Source organism: Erpetoichthys calabaricus, chromosome 11 (genome assembly GCF_900747795.2).
Source record: "Erpetoichthys calabaricus chromosome 11, fErpCal1.3, whole genome shotgun sequence".
NCBI lineage: Eukaryota > Metazoa > Chordata > Cladistia > Polypteriformes > Polypteridae > Erpetoichthys > Erpetoichthys calabaricus.
In genome coordinates this window covers 91695353-91705609 of record NC_041404.2, presented here as the reverse complement: position 1 = coordinate 91705609, position 10257 = coordinate 91695353, and the positions used below count along the sequence as shown (strand labels likewise).

Here is a 10257-nt window from a genome sequence, read left to right as displayed (position 1 = left end):
ATAGAGCATGTCAGTTCATTATAAATTTACATTTTTCCTCTTCTCTGTAGGTATTACCGTTAAAATTAATGTGCCCTTTTCAATTCCACACTAATCATCTTCTGTGTAGAGACTGAATGTTCTCACCGTGTGTGCATGAGGTTTTCTTTGGGTATTCTGATTTTCCCAGTTATCTTCCATGTCTCCAAAACCTAGCTTAATTGTGGGGATGTGTGAGTGAGTGTGAAAGTGGGCCTATTGGACCTCAAACATCTCCTTAACTCTTTCTCTCCTGGATGGTCTTCCTTCCCAGGCCACATAATAAAGAACCCTCGACAAAACATTATCTTCCTGCTGTTTATCCTGGAGTTCCGTTAGGGAGAATACAGGCAAGGCACACTGTCCCATTGGGATCTACTGCTGAAAATCTTGGACAAGCCAAGAGGTTGCTCTCCCTCTTGTTCCTTAATCCCATTCAACCAGAGCATCTAGCACTGCTACAACTTCCTCATTACTAAGTAAGCAGTGCCTCACTTATAAATCAAACACCTGTTGTGTTTGCTGGTAGTTGGTGCTCAGATGGAAAACATTTGTATGGCATTGTCTTTAATCTGTTGTGCTTCATCAAGCAGAGCCCCATAAGGTTCAGTCAGAAGCCTCTGACTGACTCTGGCTTTTACAAACGGTTGTCTACTCAGGGTATCTGCAACTAAATTCTTGTTGGATGGAATATACTGAATGCCAAAATTATATGGCGCTAACTTTGACACCCAACGTTGTACACATGCATCTAGGTTGGGCTTGGTGAGAATATAAGTCGATGGGTTTATATTTGTCTAAACACTAAAAGGATGGCCCTTAAGCCAATGACTAAATTTATCGCAGACCACCCATTTCAGTGCCAAAATTTCCAACCAATGGGCAAGGTACAGTATTTCATCTGTGCATGAGTTAATGCTTTGCTTGCAAATCCTCTTCAAAATTGATGGTCTGACTTAGTAAGCTCACACCTTGCTTTCCCAAATGTGAGCAACTTTGTTTCCCTGGTCAGTCACCTGAACATCTGGGTGAGCAGTATACAAACATACTTTTGTACAGTTCCTCTTCTGGTGACCAGTCTCCAAACACACAAAGCACCTTCTTTCCTTAATTCAGTGCTCAAGCGTACAGTGTGTCTTCTCACCACATATCTTACAGGAAGCCTGAGCCACCCTCTGAGATGGCTGCTGATGCCTGTCCTTACCAATATTTTCTTAACCATATCCAGGACTCGTTACAATGCTTCCACCTCTTGATTATTGTGCACATCTACAGTACCTTCATCTATTTGATGACCTCTGGCACACTTGTTACTCCACAATCATATTTCTCTACTGCAATATTGTTCACAGTAGTAACAGCCGGTGATGTCCTATCAACCGTGCTTGTCTTAATAGATTTCTTCCTTGTCCGGTGCTCCCTCTGATGCTCATCAATAGCCTCCTTAACTTCTGCGGCTGACTATTTACTAATAGGTTTACATTTAAATACACTGCCAAGATCAGAATCTGAGAAATTTCTTATGAATGTCATGGCAATCTCTGTAGACATGTGTTCCATCTTTGCACCTTTCTTCCCCAAGTTTTTGTCAGCCCACTCAGCTACAATGTTCAGCCGGACCCAATAATTTACAGGACTTGCACCATCATTTGGCAGTGTGGAGTAAAAGTCTACGACTGGTGAGCTTGACTTCGGACTCTTGCTAAAATACCTCATTAGTATTTTGTATATTACATCAGAGTGCGAAACACTATTTGGAGTCAAATTACTTTTCAATCCAACTCTGACAATATTTCTAGCGCACCCCAAGAGATAGCTCAGCACCTCATCTGCTTGTTCTGAGAAAGAGACTCCCCTATTACGTAGATACGCTTCCATAATGTCTGTCTATTCTTGTACTGTGCATTTGTCTGATTCATCTCCTCTGAACACTGGTGGTTCCTTATTGTCTGGCTTCACTACTGTACAACATTTAATTTGGACAGATAAGACAGTATTAAACAGGGTTCAGGTCAGCCAGAAGATGAAGGAGTCAAGAAACTGTCTGGAGTGTCAAGAATACTACTAGCCAATAACCAGCTGGCAACGGAATCACTGATCTGGGTTCCTAGCTCCCTTATTATATAACTTCTGCAAGGTATCAGGGACACTATCAATGGAGGTGTAAAACTTTGGCTTCCACTGTACCTGAATGCTCTCTATAAATCGACTGCCCAACCTTCCCCCCTGTAGTCTCCCATGAATGCAATAAGCCCTGGCCCCTCCCTACTACTGGGGTCATATCTATGAAATTCCAGCTACCTCCTCAACTAGCCATATTACAATAATTAATATAAGCACTGTAAAAGATAAAAGATAAATATGTTGTCACAAAAGCCACAAAGAGCCACAGCAAGGTTTGGGGCAGCCACCCATATATTTGGTTTCCTGGCTGCAAATTGTCATTTGAAATGATAGCACTGCTGTGCACAAAACCGAGTCCAAAACAGAACTGAGGGAATAGGGAAAAGGTGGAGGCTTTTAAAGGGGAAGACAGGAAGTGAGGTCAAAGGGGTCGGGCTCAGGAGGGTCTTCAATCATAGGCTCGAGCCCGGATGTGACATCACAGGGGCCGGAGCCAACAGGGTCTTCTTCCATAGGCCCGATCCCAGAAGTGACGTCAAGAGGGCCAGGTGGAATCTCCCGTGAATGGTCAACAGGCAAGGGAGAAAAAGAGTCAGTGCACTCTGCAACATCCTGGTATGATTCGGAACTGCCCTTCCTCAAGCCCTTTAGCTGCCTCCCATATGCACGTGTGTGACAACGTATATACATGATTTACAAAACAAATATTATTATATAAATGAACAATTTTAAATATATATATCTCTCTATTATAATAAAAAAAATCCTGGGACGAGGCAAGACTTTTTAGCCTGGGACGAGATGTGACTTTTTCAGAGAGATATTTTCACGTCTCACAAGATGATACTTTGTGCCAAGAGATTTAACCATGCCCGGAGCCGGAAATAAAAGACAAAGAGTAGATGACAACATAGAATGTCTTAAAAGAATTCAAAAACATTGGCGCAACACATATGCAGAGCAGGTTAGAAATAATGAAAGTACTAAAATTCGAAAGTCTCAAAAAAATCATAGTAAATATCGCATTAGTGCTAACAAACGGAAATTATTACTCGGTGAAATAACGAAACAGCGAAAAGAAATCGAATAAATTGTTCGGATTTAAACTTTAAGTCGGAGACTTGTAGATTGTCTAATTCATATTGCCATCAGGGAAAAGTAGTGTTTCTTCCCAGTGAAGAGGCGTATCTGTGAGAATTAAAATATTTGTTGTTTGGTGAAAGTGAAATCCAAATACGCGAGTGGTAGAGACGCCAACCCCCCTAGGTTGGCGAGCGAAGCGAGCAGGAGGAGAAGCTCCCTAGTGTATATACTGTATATATATATATATATATATATATTTATATATAACTATAACCAATAACCAGTTAAGCATCAATTAACGTTAGCTCCCAAATGAACTGATTCCTCTGGCTCATAGGGACAATACCTTCATTTTTACGGCAATTGCTTCACCCTGGTGATCAGCAGTGGCTGACCAGATGAATCCGAGTAATGGCACCACCTTTCTGTAGCCGATTGGACTTTGTCTTTCTCTGCATTGTGTCAAGGACAGTCAAGTCAGAGGCACTTAGTGGAGAAGCTGAAGTTTTGTTTTTTTTTCCCAGAAATGAAAAGAAAACTGAACAGGGCATCATACAAAAGTTTCTCTCCTAAGCCTTTTACAGCATCCATCGTGCTTCTGGTGGCTGAGCCAAGAAACTCAGGTTGTGTGGTGTAACATTTATTAACACCTGTACTATAACATACAATTGGTATGGAACAATTTACAAGAACAATTGATTTTGGGGAAGTTCATAACTAAAAACAAAATTACAAATGACATATTACACTTTGTTACACTAACAGTATTGTCAACTTTGTCTTCCTGCAATACCCCCAGAGTCCCTATCATAGGCTTTAATAGGAACTGGAGGACATGAAGTATTGGGACTGAGAGTCAGTGGGACAATAAGGGAGGCAGTCACAGTTGCCATAACAAATAAAAAGGTGTATGTATTGAAGAAAAAAAGTCCATAGAGAAATTATTTTTAAAAAGCCACACAAACACTGCAATGACAAATTATGATGAAAAACAAACAAAAAATGAAAAAAAATTGCATTCCCCACATGGCACATTCCTAACAAAAAATGTTCCAAAATAAAAAAAAGGATCAACCACCTTTTTAACAAGCGAGTCAACTCTAAAGTAAAAAAAATACTTATCCTGCTTTCTCCCCCTATCAAAAAACTCGGGGTTAAAGCTGACTTACCCCGACAAATCGGAACACCAGCATGTTCCCTGCCGATACATCACCCTGACTGCAGCTCTCGCATCAACCTTCTCCTGATCGGAATTGAATTTCCTGTTTCTGGTAAAAAGACTGGCTTTTATCCCGTGTCAATCATCACCTGCCCCACGGCTAACACCCCTCGCTCTCCCAAGTCACATGCCTAGCCTAAACATTATCTGTGCCGACTGCACCCTGCGCACACACCTACATTGACGGCACTCCGCAGCACCCCGCACCACATCCATCTCTTATGCCTGTGACTGGCCTCAGTGTCCAAACACCATGGCAGCACGAGAAGAACGCCGGAATGAAGCACGACAGGTAGCAAGCACGCGCTCCACCCGGTCTCCAAGCCCGACAACTCCCAGTCGCTCCAGATGTACACCCAGGGAACAAACCTGTAACTAAATAAATGTCTTTTTTCCTTTTATTATAAGGACGGTGCATACCAAAAAAACAAACAAACAAAAAAAAACAGACCAAAGTGCTTTTCAGTTACCACATGTAGAGAAGACGCCCGGACAACTGAGCTACAGAAGTCCAGCCCCTTCTTGGTCAAGTTGGTAAAAAAATCAACAGAGTGTTGCAGACTGCAGTACCTCTGAGGTCAGTCATGTAATGCCCCAACATCATGAAACGCCTTCAACATCAGTCAAGAAACACCCATCGCATTAGACTATGATTGACATTAGGGCCCCGTTACACAATGGTTAAGATTAGTGTTGTAGGAGAGTTATCTGACTCAAAGGGCGTTTCGTGACTGACGTTGTGGGCATTACCTGACCTATATCATAGGTATTGCAGGCTGCAGTAAGACCCTTCTCAAAAAATTAGGCGTCCCATTTTGGATCTGAGTAACCAAGGGGTTGGAGCTCTACCAAAGGCCAGACCCAACGATTCAGAAGCTCTAATGAGGCATTTATATAAACGATTGCCTGAACTTTTGATTTGAAGTGCCAAAGAGCACCTGTCTATTTTCAGTCTGTTTTTGCCTGCATTAAACAGGGTGGCATGGTGTGGGACTCAGTCCCTTTTGTCATTCAACCACATACTCAACACTAGTAGAGGAATGTAGAAATGATTGCTTTTATAACAATGATTAATCAAACTGCCAACATATCAAGTAATATGGAGTATAGAAAGGATTCCGAAAGTATTCAGACCCCTTCACTTTTTCACATTATACTGCAGCCTTGCGTTAAATCCTTTTCATTAATCACCCACCCCCCCAACACACACACATTAGGCTGCACTCAATACTCCTGAAAGAGACTGAAAACATGGTTTTAGATATTTTGCAACAGTATCAAAAATAAAAAAAAAACTAAATATCACTGTGACACAAGTATTCAGACCCTTTGCTATGACACTTGAAATTTGGCTCAGGTGCATTCCATTCTATTGAATATCACTGAGATGTTTCTACAACTTGTTTAGAGTCCACCTATGGTCAGTTCAGTTAATTGGAAGTAATTAGGAAAGGAACACACCTGTCCACATAAAATCCCACAGCTGTGTATTAGAGCACAAACCAAGCCTTGATGTTAAAGGAATTGCTTGAAAAGCTTGGAATAAGTTACCTTCAGAATTCTTAAACGGAAAAAGTTTGGAACAACCACAACTCTTTCTAGAGCTGGTCTCCCAGCGAAAGTGAGCAATCAAGGGAGAAGGGCGTTTTTAACAGAGGTGACCAAGAACTTGATGGTCACTCTGGCTGAGCTCCAGAGAACCTTTGTGGAGATGTGGGAAACTTCCAGAAGGACAACCATGACTGCAACATTCTACCAATGTGGTCTTAATGACAGAGTGACCAGGCAGAAGCCCCTCCTCAGTAAAGAACACATGAAAGTTAACTTGAAGTCTGCAATAAGGCACCTGGGGAACACTCAGACAGTGATAAGCAAACATCTCTGGTTTGATGAAACCAAGATTTACATCATGTTTGGAAGAGACCAGGCACTGCTCACCATCTGTACAATATTATTCCAGTGGTATATTGTTTAATAAAGTTCTCTCATAAATGTTCAAGCAGCTTTTAAGTAAAAAATTATTATAACAGCCATTAATAAAGTAATTATCATAAATAGAAGTCCTTTCAACCACCCGGATATAAATTTCATCCAGTTGAAAAGCCAATGTTTATTGTTTTCACCAAAAAAGAATAGGGGTTTCTTCAAGTCATCCAGTGAATTGCAGATGCTGTCAGCTAATGATGTTAACATGGAAGAAGAGTTGGAGATACAGATTGAGCACTGAGCACCAACTTTTGCAAAAGTCCTTTCTTGACTGGCAAGGAGTATGTCCAAGGCCACATGTTCCTCATGTCTAATTGGCTACAATCTCTGTGGATATTTTTTAACATCATCAGCTGTCAAATTGGCAATGCCTTCTAGCACTTGAGCCAGTTCATTGATCCATTGGCCATAGAGTAATAAGATGGTGAATGGAAAAAGAACTCCTATTCTCCTGACATATTCTGGAACTAGATGTATATACTTAACAAAAAAAAAAAACAAAGTCAGGTTATGTATTTTTCATGAGGCATACTTGCGCTCATCTAAACTTCCAATTAAATAATGCATTAAAATATTAGCATTGGCATATAACCTACACACATCCTTATGTATACTTTAATTCAAATTAAGCGAGATTCCGCTTTTCATTTGATCTAAGAATTTAATTTTCTTGTCAAGAGATAGAACTTTACTCTTCCTCCTAGCATCTGAGGGATTGCTTTGCACCATGCTTAAAGAAAGGGTGCACATGTAAGCTGTGCATGTAAAATACAGATTACATTCTCTGTACTGTGTTTTGTCTGGTCAAATAAAGTCAACCACAAACCTTGGATCACAAAAATATTCTGAATTAAATTTCATAAAGTAACCATAGGTTTGAATATATATTTAAAAATGTAGAGGAAGCTGAATCTTGAAAACGTACACACTGGAAAATGTTTTATAATATATAATGTCCCAGATGTTCTCAATTGGATTCAGGTGTGGGGAATGTGCGGGCCAGTCAATGTCATCCAGGAACTACCTACACACATGATGCTGGGCATTGTCCTGCACCAGGAGGAAAAAGTTTGGAACAACCACATCTGGGGCCACTACCCCAGATTAGAGTTTGACAATAACTTTGTGGATTTCATCCCGGAACCTAACAGCAGTCAGGGTACCATAGCCTAGAACGTGGAGATCTTTGTGATCCTCCAAGGATATGCCTCCCCAGACTATCACTGTCCCACCACCAAACTGGCCATACCGGATGATGTTGCAGGCTGCATAATGTTCACCATGGCGTCTCCAGACTCTTTCACATCTGTCACATGTACTCAGTATGACGATAATGGAGCGCCAGCGCCGGAGCTGCCAATTGTGGCAATCTATGGTGAATGCCAATAGTGCAGCATAGTTATGGGCTGCGAGCACAGGTCCCACTAGATCAGGGGTGGGCAATTATTTTTTCAAAGGGGCCACATGAGAAATTGGAATGGTTTTAGAGGGCCGGAATATATATATAATATACTTAATATATTCTTAATATCTATAATATTCTTAATTAATTTCCAATATATATAATATCCCACTATAAGAAACAGTAAAAGAAACATTACAATGAGAAAATGTGGATGATAGAATTATATAGAAAGAGAACCAACATCCTCTGACCATGCCTCCTCAAGTATGGGACGATTTCCTCTTTGAGAGAGGAATAAAACTCTACCAGTGATACTGACTTAAAATGCTCTGCCAGTAGATTATCAGACTGCAGATCAATGAGTTCAAGCTGGACATCACTGGGTGCATTATCCACACTATAAGTAAAGGGAGAAGAAATCATGTGCATTTCACTCTCAAATGTTTTGAAGTCTTCAAATCTTCTTGAAAACTCACCATGCAGTGCCCCTAACATGGATGAATACTTGTGGAGGTGATCAGCTGATAGATAGATAGATAGATAGATAGATAGATAGATAGATAGATAGATAGATAGATAGATAGATAGATAGATAGATAGATACTTTATTAATCCCAATGGGAAATTATAGTATAATGATAGTGTGACTTCTTCAGTGTTGGCATGTGAGTGAGAATGTTGCCCTCTAATTGACTTGAAAGAAACTTTAACGTTCTCATGAAAGCTGTCACCAAGCTATACATTTCGTGTGCAAAGAGGCCCTTGCCTTGCAGCTTGGTATTTAGTTCATTCATTAGTGCAGTCACATCAACAGCAAAGGCCAGATCTGCAATCCAGTGTGTACGTGAGAGCTCTGGAATGTCCTTGTCTTTCTTTCACAAAACTCCTGAATCTCTGCTCTCAGGTCCCATAGTCTTTTAAGCACCTTGCCAAGGCTGAGCCATCTCACAGCTGTCTGGTAGCCTATGTCACTATGTTCACTTTCATGCTCCTCTAACAGTGAAACAAACTGTCTGTGATTCAGTGCTCTTGCCCTGATGAAATTAACTATTTTAGTTACAACATCAACAACATGGCTAATTTTTAGCACGGACTTGCACAACATCTCTTAATGAATGATACAATGCAAAAATATCAATTTCTGTTCTGGGTTAATTTTAGTCACTTTATCTTGCATCCGCCTCAAAAGTCCAACATTTTTCCCCATCAGATTTGGGCAGCCATCGGTTGTTAATACCTACCAGTTTGTCCTATTTTAGTCCCAGCGTGTCCATGGATGCATTTACCTCTGTGAACAAATTACTCCCCGTTGTAGTCCCTTTCATTAACCGCATAGCTGCCAGCTCCTCTGTCATCTCAAAGTCTTTTGTTAATCCACGTACAAAGATAAGTAACTTGGCTGTATCACGGACGTCACAGCTCTCGCCCAGAGCCAAGGAAGAAAACAAGACAAAATTGTCCGTTTTCTATTGCAGTTGAAGCGCCAAATTCCCCGCGATGTTCTCAACCCGCCTCGTTATGGTGCGCCTTGAGAGAGACACATTTGCAAACGCGACTTTTTAATCAGGGCATATTAACGCTGAAGATTTCACCAAACAGTCTTTGATAAACTCACCATCAGAGAATGGTTTACTGTATCTTGCAATTCAGGCCCGCACCTAGGAAATTCTGGGTCCCAGGCAGCTGCCAGAGTTTGGGCCCTTTTCGTGTTTCAAACGTGCGTATATTTTAAAACGCCACTTAATTTCGAAAACCTGGTTTTTGACGAAGGGTTTTGAAAGTCAATGGTTTACTAGGAACAGTTTATTCTGAAAAACTCATTCTGAATATAAAATATCTCTCCATATTGTGTAAACATCATGGTAATCAGCAGTTACTGGCTGGTGGGTTAATCCCTTAACGCTTGGCTGACCATTTTCTAATTTTAATATTTGAAAAATCATCAATGACTTTATCAAAGCTTATGTTATTTACAAGTTCATGTTCAATGGATAACGTTGTGAGACCATTCAGCCTCTGCTGGGTCATAGTCAACCGCAAATGATTATTTATAATTGCAAGTTTGCTGAATGATTGTTCGACGACACAGGTTTTTCAAAATACCGGAGAAGTAAGTTTTTGTCCTTTAATTCTTCATCTTTTTTCTTCTGCTCTTTTTTTTCCTTTCGCTTTTGGCACCCAGATTTATGTTGGTAGGGCATAATGTACTTTTTACGATCTGGATCCTATATGTAAAATAATGATAAGCGATGGTGGTATTAGAAATATATTGTAAACAAAACACGCTAGTTCAATTTATATCATGTCCGTGTTACTGGACTGGTGAAGTAAACAAAATTAAATTACAATGAATGTATTGTACAATAGCGTGTGTACTTGTCTCTGACTGCTGAGTGAGTCTGATGACAGCCGCTGTTAAGAC

General features: G+C 40.5%; 1 pseudogene; it reads right to left on the bottom strand.

Moving 5' to 3' along the window:
- Window positions 1–8443: 8443 nt before the first annotated feature.
- Window positions 8444–9190, bottom strand: LOC127529722 (general transcription factor II-I repeat domain-containing protein 2A-like; annotated as a pseudogene).
- Between the last annotated feature and the right edge of the window lie 1067 nt (window positions 9191–10257).